Source organism: Saimiri boliviensis, chromosome 1 (genome assembly GCF_048565385.1).
Source record: "Saimiri boliviensis isolate mSaiBol1 chromosome 1, mSaiBol1.pri, whole genome shotgun sequence".
Lineage (NCBI taxonomy): Eukaryota > Metazoa > Chordata > Mammalia > Primates > Cebidae > Saimiri > Saimiri boliviensis.
The window spans coordinates 138,397,949-138,409,979 of NC_133449.1; the positions used below are offsets into that span (position 1 = coordinate 138,397,949).

General features: G+C 39.7%; 2 protein-coding genes across 2 annotated transcripts in view; one reads left to right on the forward strand and one right to left on the reverse strand.

The window, feature by feature from the left end:
* Positions 1 to 12,031, forward strand: part of ADAMTS18 (ADAM metallopeptidase with thrombospondin type 1 motif 18) — a 97,851-nt gene that overhangs the window by 65,231 nt on the left and 20,589 nt on the right. The gene's annotated exons all lie outside the window — the stretch shown is intronic.
* Positions 456 to 12,031, reverse strand: part of SYCE1L (synaptonemal complex central element protein 1 like) — a 103,125-nt gene continuing 91,549 nt past the window's right edge. The window contains exon 4 of the transcript XR_012518916.1: positions 456 to 1,768. The gene's annotated coding sequence lies outside the window, so the exon portion shown is untranslated. The remainder of the gene's footprint in view (positions 1,769 to 12,031) is intronic.

Genomic DNA, 12,031 nt, shown 5'->3' on the forward strand with positions numbered 1-12,031 from the left:
GGTTCATCAGTCTATCTCTTTGTAAATAATACAGATCGTACCTTGAATGACAATGACAAAAATAAGATGTAAGGAGAAATGCTGATCTAAATAAAATCATAAAAACAGTTATCCTCTAGTCCAATTGGATATGCTTTTTACTACTGCATAATCTATGGCAGTATCTCCAGTAATACAAAATTATAGTTTCACCACAGTGGAGTAAGGTCATATTTGCTTGGCTATTGTTTTCCAAAACCTTTCTTTATGTATTCATTCTACCAATAGATTTGAGGAAAGCGTAAATGAATGTCCAAGGAATTTGACCTATCTAAAAACAATCTAGATGGAAACTTGTATGATTAATTGGACATCCCTTGCTTGTATTTTTAAAGGAGTTATGGTTTCATTCAAAAGTTGCAAATATGTTCGAAGCTAAAAAAAAAAAAAAAAAACCCTCCAGTAACCTAGTATTTTATCTATGATATCCGTGAAAATAATTTGGGTTAATGCCTTTAGTATTTAAATTACACTTTATTGTTCTCTAGAGAACATCATCAAATTGCTGGTCACTTTTTATCACATGCTTATATCTCTCCAAAATGGATGGAACACGGAGATTGTAAACACACAAAATTATAATAAGTAATAAATTATATTTTCCCAAAATTGGACTGTATGTTGATATCCAAGTGATCTATGACTGTATTGTTTAAAGAAAGTTAAATAAATTTCATGTGCCTTTCCATGCAACAACTATGAATTGAACCAAAATAAATACTTTTGGAGCCAGATATATATTTATTCAAATATAAAAATGTTAAATCTACTTTTAATCTTGTGAAATGCTCAAATCAGTATGGGAACCTACTAAAATGAAAAATGCTGTTCCATCCACAGAAAGAATAAGTCTGTGAACGAAAGCACTGTCTCTTTTGGCCACCTAAAATTATTGCATATTCACAAATCCTTATGATGATGTAAAATTCAACAGAAGTCTATGCTTCCGGCCGGGCGCAGTGGCTCAAGCCTGTAATCCCAGCACTTTGGGAGGCCGAGGCGGGTGGATCACGAGGTCAAGAGATCGAGACCATCCTGGTCAACATGGTGAAACCCCGTCTCTACTAAAAATACAAAACATTAGCTGGGCATGGTGGTGCGTGCCTGTAATCCCAGCTGCTCGGGAGGCTGAGGCAGGAGAATTGCCTGAACCCGGGAGGTGGAGGTTGCGGTGAGCCCAGATCGCACCATTGCACTCCAGCCTGGGTAACAAGAGCGAAACTCCGTCTCAAAAAAAAAAAAGAAGTCTATGCTTCCCAAAACACATGAGAATGGCACTGTGAGAGTAACATTCCTCTTTCTTTTTCTTTCATATGTATGACATCATATTGTCTCCATATCTTAGCTAAATTTCATTTTCAGATACCTTCTTGTGTATTGATACAGGTAATTATTGTCTAAACAGTTTTCTTCTGTTCATCTACTCTCACTGTCTGATTTAAAAAAATAAACAAGGTTGGGCACAGTGGCTCACACCTGTAATCCCAGCACTTTAGGAGGCTGAGGCAGGCAGATCACAAGGTCAGGAGTTCAAGACCAGCCTGGCCAGTATGGTGAAACCCCGTCTCCACTAAAATGCAAAAATTAGCCAGGCATGGCGGTGGGCACCTGTAGTCCCAGCTACTGGGGAATCTGAGGCAGGAGAATTGCTTGAATCTGGAAGGTGGAGATTCAGTGAGCTGAGATGACATCACTGCACTCCAGCCAGGATGACAGAGCGAGACTGCATCTGAAAAAAAAAAAAAAAAAGAAAAAAAAAACAAACATTTAGCGTTCAGCCCTGTGTTAGATACTGGAGATGTACAAATGATTAAGACATAAATCAGGCCTGGTGCTGTGGCTCATACTTTTAATTCTAACACTTTGGGAGGCTAAGGCAGGTGGACTGCTTGAGTAGAGGAGTTTGAGACCAGCCTGTGAAACAAGACAAAACCCCGTCTCCATGAAAATACAAAAATCATCTGGGAGTGGTAGTGCATGCCTCTAGTCCCAGGTATTTGGGAGGCTGAGAGGGGAGGATCCCTTGAACATGGGAGGTTGAGACTGCAGTAAACTGTGATTGTGCCAGTGTACTCGAGCCTGGGCAACAGAGACGCTGTCTCAAAAAAAAAAAAAAAAAAAAAAAAATATATATATATATATATATATATATATATATATATAGTCACCAAAAGTTTGTAGCCTTAGGTCTTTAAACAATGTAAACAAGCTTTGGTACATGGGTTCCATTCTTTCAGGAAGCAACATGAGTTAGACAAGGAGCATCTGCATGAATAGCTGGAATACGGGTCGCTCTGCTACAAACTATCTGACTTTGGAAAAATCACTTCAATGATGAGGGTCCCATTTTCCTCATTTCAGAAATGATGTCCCCAGGCTGCACTACCCTTCCCCTATGTCCTGTAGCACTGTGCAGAAGTACTTTTACAGCACTCGCAAACCCTATGTGATCAGACAGTGACTTGGTTATCCTTGTAGTTGCCACAGTTGGCACAGTATCTAGAACATCATGGAATGTTTAAGAAAATGGATTGAGTGAACAACACCCAATGATAAAATTCATTCATCCATTTAAAAAGTGCAGTCTTCCTTAAAATTGAAAAATCTTACATGGAGGCAAAAGTAAAATAAAAGGAGCGCTTCTTTCACTAAAGCCAGGAGTGAAGGGACCAGAAGCCAGCCTGTCCTTACGGCCATTTCAGCCCTGAAGTCCCTGAAGATCCCTAGGCTTCTATAATAGACATTTAAAAAACCACTGTATTTGATCATCTCGAGACAGGTCTTGACAACTATATGGTTTAAAGTTAAGTACAGCGAATAGTTTTTAAAGTAATGAAATCTGATTTCCTAAAATGCGTTTGAGTGATCAGTACGCTTCCTAAAATACTTGCTTTCCCAAAGTGTGAATAACTTACACCTAGGAAGTCACTGACCGGTTAGTTCACAGTGGATTTACCTCAGTCTAGAGGAGTAGCAAGGTACCCTTTCAGGGTGGTGAGTTTGCCAATCATTCCACTTATTTCTTGATGTTTTCTGGTACAAGGCAGGATATTGCAATCCTGGGAATAATTGACTGCTGTCACTTAACCCCAAAAAAGAAGTGCTTGGTCTAATGCCAAATAAAAGTGTCTTCTGCTTCTGATTATTGTTATATGTCAAAACTTTAAGAATGTCTTCATGGGAAGCTAAAAATTTAAGCTAAATAGAAAACAGACCTTCACTTGTATCACTAAGTCACATGCAGTCCAGTTTTTAAATGCTGTCTGTATTACAGACATCCATTTTCCTTGGATCCTCGGCTCTAGATGGTTTTAACATTTGCAACAGGTGGACGTCAATTTATACACTGTTGGCCCCACTGATTTCCTTGGGGGCCAAGGGAAATACCTAAGGGTCATCAAGGATTTGTATGATTGTCTTTGGACTTAAATTTCTTGGCATTACTTAAATCAAGTTGGTAATCTTGAAATACATACGCATATATGCGTGTAAGTGACTTGGAGAAAAGGAGAGAATTTTCTTGACCATGTATTGTAGTTCTGTATTTCCCACAAAAAAACGTTTGCCAGGCAGATGCACATGTTAACATAAAAGTAAATATTGAGGCCAGGTGCAGTGGCTCAAGCCTGTAATCCCAGCACTTTGGGAGGCCGAGGCGGGTGGATCACGAGGTCAAGAGATCGAGACCATCCTGGTCAACATGGTGAAACCCCGTCTCTACTAAAAATACAAAAAATTAGCTGGGCATGGTGGCGCGTGCCTGTAATCCCAGCTACTCAGGAGGCTGAGGCAGGAGAATTGCCTGAACCCAGGAGGCGGAGGTTGCGGTGAGCCGAGATCGCACCATTGCACTCCAGCCTGGGTAACAAGAGCAAAACTCCGTCTCAAAAAAAATAATTAAAAAATAAATAAATAAATATTGATTTAGCAATCCCATGGTTTCTGAGATCACTATGGATATAGTTAATATAGAACTAGATAATTTCTAGATATTTCACCTTTTCTGCAACATGAGTCTGGCATAAAGACTCAGGAAGCTCTCGTTGAACTAGTGTACTTGTTAGTCATTCAGAAGATATAGATGTTAGCTTTTAATAGGGTCTAGGATATTATGTATCAGTGACTGCATTATGTTTCTTTTATCGAGTTTGGGAATACTGAGAAAAACTAAGTCTATTTTAATTCTCCACTGCTGAATGTCTGCATTGTGTGCATGTTGTAAGGAATTAAACTTTCAAGTGATAGAATTGTGAAAACTGAAGATCAGAGTTAAACTTTACATGAGGCTTTGCTGAAAAACAATTCGTCTGAAGTAGACATATATATGCTGGGCTTTTTGAGTATGGCTGAAAACAATTTTTTCCCATTTTGAGGTTTAGATGTAGGTGATTTAAGGTCTCTGACTTTGTGCTTTAAGAAAAGGGAAAGGCCTGTTTAATACACAATTTTAGGAGATCTTTGCAATAAGGATGAAAACGTACACAAAAAAATTTTTTTCATGATTAGCTAAGGTGTCCACTTAGGGATGACACATCCTCTACAAGTGACTAGAGATGAGGTATCTTACTAGTTCATGCCCCTCCTTTCCCCTATTTCAGTCTTTCTCCGTCTCTTTGTCTGTGTCTCTCTCACAGATATACACACACAACAATGAATGAGTCACATTTTCTATCCAACTGTCACGCAGTTGGAGTGGAGGTGAGGAAATTCATCATGAGTGTTTCATTATAAAGTAACTTCATCCCTGTCTGATAAACAGAGTGATTCAGTATGACATGATAATACAGGTTGCTATTCTGTGACTGAAATATGACCACCTGTGTTTTTACAGCATTCCTTTTCTAAAAAGTTTTAAAAAAATGGAAAAGCTCTCCTTTATGTTAGGAACTTTTCTCTCTGTGTTAAGCAGAGGAAGAGTGTGTGTGACTCTTTGAAAGCCCATTTGTAGTGTATAAGGGAGAATCCTGAAGCTGGAAACTGCCCCAGCCTTTCTCATGACAGTGAGAAATAGGTTAACCACAGGCTAGTTTCAAGGCAGGAAGAGCCATCTAAAGAAAATTACTATAATAAACAACTTCCTCCACTCTTTGGCAAAAGGAGATGATGGGATGGTGGGGACCAGGTGGACAGGCACATTGATCAATGAGATGACAGTGTGAGCCCCACTGACGAAGTATTACCTTGTCATCCAGCTCCTTTGTGACTCTGCCTGCTGAATTCTTCCCAAGGTAAAGGGGTTGAAATGAGTAAGGAAGTGTCTCAAGATACAATCAGTGTAAGGGAAAGGAGATTAGCCAAGTAGCATGGATTGAGTAAAGACACAAGACACAGAAGAAGCAGGGAAGTCATGGAGAATTAATTCAGAACAGATGATAGAAAAGTCAGGCTCCAGAGGACGATCCAGAGGTACGTTTGCGATGGCACGTCATTTGTCTAAAGATTGCCATTTGCTATTTGAAGTGGGGGCCTCCAGTTAATTCATGGCAAATACTTTTGTGACGGGTTAGAGAACACTATTTACTTCTCTTCACTACACCCTTAGGAATGTTGATGAGTTGAATTAGAACTGTAGTCAAGGTACAGTGTGTCAGCCCACACCTTTGAAGCTGCCTAACAGATGCCTTTCCACATTCCCGTTCAGGGTCTTTGTATTACTTTCTCTTGTCAAATCCACTCACACACAATAGCAATGATGATACCTGGTCACGTTCTTCAAGCTTTGAAGCAAATAAGAAGTCAAAGAAAACTGGCTGAATTTTTATATCACAAAAGTTTCCAAAAATCACATGAGCTTACAAAAACATGAATCCACACCACAAAGCCATTCCTTCCGTGAGACATAGAACGTAAGGTGTAATTTGAGCTTTATCAAGAAAGGGCCAACCTGTAAAGTCTGTTATATTTCAGTTGTGGAAACAGGGATTAAATAAAATGTTTCAATAAATCCAAGAAAGCATGGATCGAGGAGATCAAGTATACTTAAATTAGATGCTAGTATGTTCAAGAAATAAAATTCTTAGGTTCAAACGCAGTTTCACAAGGTAAATGTTGCAGTGTGCTAGGGAGGCCCAGTGTTGTCTTTGTTGAAAACTGTATTAACTGTTGAGTTAACACAGTTTTTAAAATTTTAAATTAGAATCCTGGGCTTGGTGTTTCAAAGCTCCTGAGGCAATGTTGTGAGAGTGAAGATGTAAGGTTTTTGGGTTAAACAAGACCAGAGACCCGAGTCCCATTGCTGTGTCTTATTAGCTATGTGACTTTGACAAATGGTCTATTTCTCTCCACTATTGCAATTAATAGCACCTTCTTCCTAATGTCATTATCAATTTTAAATGAGATAATGCATGTACATTGCTTTGCCTGGCACACAATCAGCATTTAATAGGCATTGTTATTGTTATTTTTAAGGCAATCAGATACATTATTGAGGACGAGAATTGAGTTTCAGAGCATGCATTAAATAAAAAGCTAGTCTCTAAAATCGCTCCCTAACGTTCATAGCAAAATGAGGACAACTTCTTGAAGAAACGAACAAACAAACAAAAGAGGCCTTAATGAAACAAATACAAAGCTGATTGATGGAATTTTAAAAATAGTTTTAACATTAAAAACTGGAGGCAAAAAGAAAAGAAAATAATTTACCCATGATTACTCAAGATACCCTTTGTTTTAATTTGATGTGCCCTAAACAGATACTGCATCCCCTTCCTTTGGAGAGTGGTTGGTAGATTCCAGCCCCTGTCTGTGGTTTTCCAACTTAAGAAGCTGTAAATTTTATAACTCTGCACCCTGCGGTCAGAGCTGCTGAGTGTTGAGTCTGAAGTCAGGTGGTTTGTGTGTTAAAGGTAGACATTAAACAGCTCTACAGAGGACCTGGAAGCATTTAAGGAGGTTGCTTGCCAGCTGTAAATTAGAGACTCAGTGCCAGTTGGCTGGAAAATTCTCTGGACTCACTCCAGTTAAGCAGACTGAATCACTGGCGGTCTTTCCAAATTTGTGCCTTTAACAGCTTGGCGATACGCTCCGCCACGCGGCATGGCGTTGTAAGCAATGGCGTTATTGTGATGCGGTGCCATTACGGGACAGGTGCGGTGCTTCTGTGCCTTGAGGATGTTTGTGTTTTCTAGGAATGCTGAGAAAAGCCATGGACTACTCTTGACATGGTCACTGAAAATGTTTTAAAATAAATGTGAGCAATGGGAATGATCACTTTGAAGTGACATGTTACCCAAGACGTGTTCCCTGGCATTCACAGACAAAGTTAGCGTCTTAGCTAGGTGGTTGTATGCACATCTCTCTGAGGTTGTCCTGCTTCCCCACATCAGTGGGAGAGGCTGTCTGTGGTTTAGTTGATGGTGATGGACACACTAAAGCATGTGCTTAGGTACAATCCAGGCCACCGAATCGGGGGCTGTATTCTCCAGCCATGAAGCGAGAGAGAAGTCATTGTTAGATTGCAGCATCATTAGAATTGGAAAAAGTTTAAATTGTGTCTTAAAACTGATCCAGGTGAGAAAACTGGACTGAGTTAGGCAGGGCTAACTTCATAGGCCTGGGACCTGGCCAGCTGCAGAGGACCTCATGCTTGGAAGGGCCCTGTGGTTTAATGCTTCACCATCACTGTCTTTAAATAATTTTTTCAGTCAATGAGTCTTGAATTGTCACTTTGCACTGGGCTTTATAAATGATGTAGCAATTTTTGAGGGTGGATTTGATTTAACAAAATTCTGTTATATTTTTAAGAACAGGGTGAAAGAAAAACCCACAGAGATTCTGTGAGCCAGGTGGACAATAATCTCCAAAGGTTTAAGTATTTGCAGGCATCAAAGAGTAAGTGATAAGAGGGTTTCTAGGATACTCTTGGTCACCGTTCTTCTCAATACAGGAGAAAGACGGGGGCAAAGAGCATCTTGGTGATTGAGAAGCAAATAATATATTACGATTGGCACATACATATCTTTTCTATATTTGATCTTGGTACTTATTTGTTTAAGTTTTTACTTCCTTTACAAGGCCTTTATGAGCTGATGTTAAGTAAATTCTTACATCAGCTTTTTGCGGGTTTATACAAATATTGTCTTTCAGTCTACATGATTACACATTGAACTGTGCATATGAATTTACAGCTACACAGACATTAAAGGCAAGCCTTGAGTCGTTTGATTTTGTAAAGCCGAGAGGTCTTCATGTATGTATTCATCAAATGCATTAATATGTTAAGCAAATAAAGTATCAACAGTATGCTCTATATGCTACCGGCCATAAAACTGTATCTATACCACACACACACAGGCATACAACTAACTACTGTGTATTTTATGAGTTAGTAATTTAAAGCTGCACATTTCTAAGAAGGATTACAGTAAATTGTGTCAGTTATTTCTCTTCTTGTTTTGGCCAGATACAGGAGTTTCGCGTTACCATGATACTATGAAACGGATTGCTCCCTTACTGCCGTTAAATAGATCAGTGCTCGTCTTCCCTTTAGTTCAAGAATTTTTCTTTGCTAAGAATCCTCATTTCAAGCATAGGAAAAGGGATATGGAAAACACCTCGTAACAGTTTGTCCTTTCCAGAGGGGGAATAGAAATCTTCAAAGGAAATGGAAGAGTTTGGTTTTGGTTTTGGTTTTGAGATGGTGTCTCACTCTCCGGCCCAGGCTGGAGTGCAGTGGTGCGACTGTCGCGCACTGCACCTTCCAACTCCTGAGCTCAAGCGGTCCTCTGCCTCAGCCTCCCAAGTAGCTGGGACTGTAGGCACATGCTCTAACACCTAGCTAGACTTTTTTTTATCCTTTTTATTTTTAGAGATGGGGTCTTGCTACGCTTCCCAGGCTGAGCTCGAACTCCTGAGTTCCAAAGGCTCTCCTGCCTCAGCTTCCCAAAGTGCTAGGATTGTAGGAGTGAGCCACTATGCCTAGCCAAAAACTCAAGTTCTGTTGGTTTGTGGCTTCTTTGCTGTGATCATCACCAAGGTGTGTTACTTGCTGCAAAGCTCCTTTAGATGATGATGTGCTTTCTTCCTCCAGCCCCACCTCAGTTTACTAAAACGTTTGATTTCCTTTGACGGGTTCTATAGCACTGGATTTTCAACCCAAGTAACTCTGACTTTGTTGTGTTTATATATGAATCTGCCTCATCTTCTCCACTGGAGGATATCACTTCTCCTCCCTAGAGTCATTGTTTTATTGTCTTGACCATGGAAGTCACATGAGAGATGATGGTGGCTTAGATCAGGGCAGCAACAATAACACACGAGGTGGTAAGACAGAAGAGAGAGTGAAAGCTTAACACCATTTCCGATCTATTAAATGTGAGTGTCAGAAAAAGAGAAGTCTAGAATGGCTCTGAATTTTTATTTTGGCCTGAAAACTGGAAGGGTATTCTCCATGAGATGGGGAAGGCTGAGGGAAGAGCAGCCTTTCAGAGAGAGGAAAATGTTAGACACTGACATACTTTTAAACATTCAAGTGGAGACGCCAGGTAGATAATCTGGTATGGAAGGTGGGTGTCATCTGTAGCTGTGCATCCAGTGTGGTAGTCATTAGTCACACTTGGTTATTTAAGTTTAAATTGAAAGGTTTTTTAGTTTGACCACACGAGTGCATTTCAAGTGTTCAGTAGCCATATGTGGGCAACTCTGGTGGTCACATCTTGGCAGAGATGAGGGGAGATGGAATCAGTGTGTAGTAAACGACCTAGATTTAGATCCAGGACAGGGCATCCTGCGTAACAGCGGGGGATGACGAGACGGCTACGGATACAGACACAGAGACAGGTTTGACAGTGGGAGATTGTGTGAATTCCCTTCTTGCTGGTTGCATTGATAATTTTTTTCTGGTTGGCTTGAGTGAAGGTCTGGGGAAGTTTGACATCTGGTTGTTTTTGCTTAATACTGGTGACACTTTTATCATCACAGTGTTTTTCTTAAACACATTTTTTTTTTCTTAAACACATCCTGCTGTTCACAGCAACATTTAAAAATGTTTTGCAGTGAAACCACATGCCATATATGGCTTAGGCTCTAGAATCTGTCTAAAAGGTGAGAGGAGAATATATTTCAAATGCGGGTTGAAAATCTGTCAAACTACTTTTTGAATCAGCAGAACGTAAGTCCTGGAAGCTCAAAAGGCAAGAACTAATGTTCTTTTATATTTTCTTTGCGTTTTTATTGGGGATCTAGTCCCCTATGGCAGAAAATATTAGGATCTAGTTTGAATGGGAGGGATGGGGTAGTACTGGAAAGGAGAGATGAGTGTAATTTCTTTCTGTATAGCACTTACATTTAAATTTGCCTCCATTACGTGCAAGTGTGTGTGATGTTACCCCATTGTATTCTAATACCATTCTGCCTTGTGGGTCTTAGCTCACCAAAACTCTTAACACATTGCACTCATGTTGTATTGCCACACAAGTAAATATGGTACACTGCATAATTTTCTCTGGTTAAAAGTCTCTGCATTTTTGTTACATAAAAGCAAACCAAAGTGCTACATTTGAAATACCACTGGCCGGGTGTGGTGGCTTAAGCCTGCAGTCCCAGCACTTTGGGAGGCCGAGGCGGGTGATCACCTGAGGTCAGGAGTTCAAAACCAGCCTGGCCAGCATGGTGAAACCCTGTCTCTGCTAAAAATACAAAAATTACCTGGGAGTGGTGGCGCATGCCTGTAATCCTAGCTCTCAGGAGGCTGAGGCAGGAGAATCGCTTGAGTCTGGGAGGTGGAGGTTGCAGTGAGCCAAGATTGCACCACTGAACTCCAGCCTGGACAACAAAAGTGAAACTCCATCTCAAAAAAAAAAAAAAAATTTAAAGAGTAAAGTGAAACACTGATGTAACTGAATAAGAAATTGAACTATCAATCAGCATCAGGGTCATCTTCTGAACATAAAACTGCTCTCACAATTCCAGTTTGACCGTGAATAATATGGTAAAGTTTCTGTGTTTACGTAGTATCAGATTAAAACGCTAACAGAAACAGTGCAGGAAAGTATAGTATTTATCCAAAAATACTACGGAAATAGGGAAGCATAGTATTTATTCAAAATGTGTGAGATGTTGTGTTAAATTGCCAATACAGGATTCCAAGAAGAGCTGTATGACTTAGCTGCAAAAGTTAAAAAAAAAAAAAAAAAAAAAAGGAAAGATCTTCAAAACTGTAGGACTCTTAAGACTGATTTTGAGATTTTTATTGGCGATTAATAATAATTGGGCATTTGTTCATTGTAATGGTACTACCTGTTGTGTTTTATATTGATTTTGTTTTGGATGGGGGTGGGGGATCATCTGTTAACATTTTGATTGTCTCTGCAAGGCACCACAATTTGTTTTGTTGTACAACAAACACTATGGAATCTTCCGTCAGTCATATACTCCTGGAGGCATTTAAGCTAATAGCAAAACAGAAACCATTTTGTAGCATCCTAAAGAGTGATCTGGTAAAATGAAGGGCCTTGAACAGCTGCCACCCACCCGACTCTAATGAAGGTGGGATCCCACCAGATGGAGATAGAGCCAGAGGTTCCTATTTTTAACTGCCAGTCAGCTTTGCCTCTTGGGCATGAATGCCCAGTTCTGGTGGTAAAGAATTTTCCACAAGATTCTTTCATGGGAAAGAACCAGCTATTTATATTCATGCTTTGAACTTGAAAACGAAAAAAAAAAAAAAAAAAAAAAAATAGTTAAGAAAAAAGGGCATTAAGAGGGAGACAGATATGTTTCCTACATCAAAAACAAGGTGATATATCACATTGTTTAGGCACATTGCGGTTGGTGGCTTTAAGCGAATTCCCTAGTCTCTTGTGTCATCTTGCAGAAGTTCTCTTTCTCTGTTTTTTTTTTTTTTTTCCAATGAAAATATAGGCAGCTACATTATAGAGTTGTTAGAAGAATGTTGTGTGATGCATTAAGAACACCTTGTAGAGAGCTTGACACTTGGGAAGGGCTTGATACATGACTGCTCTCATTTTAGTAGTCAGACTTTATAGCAGGCGTC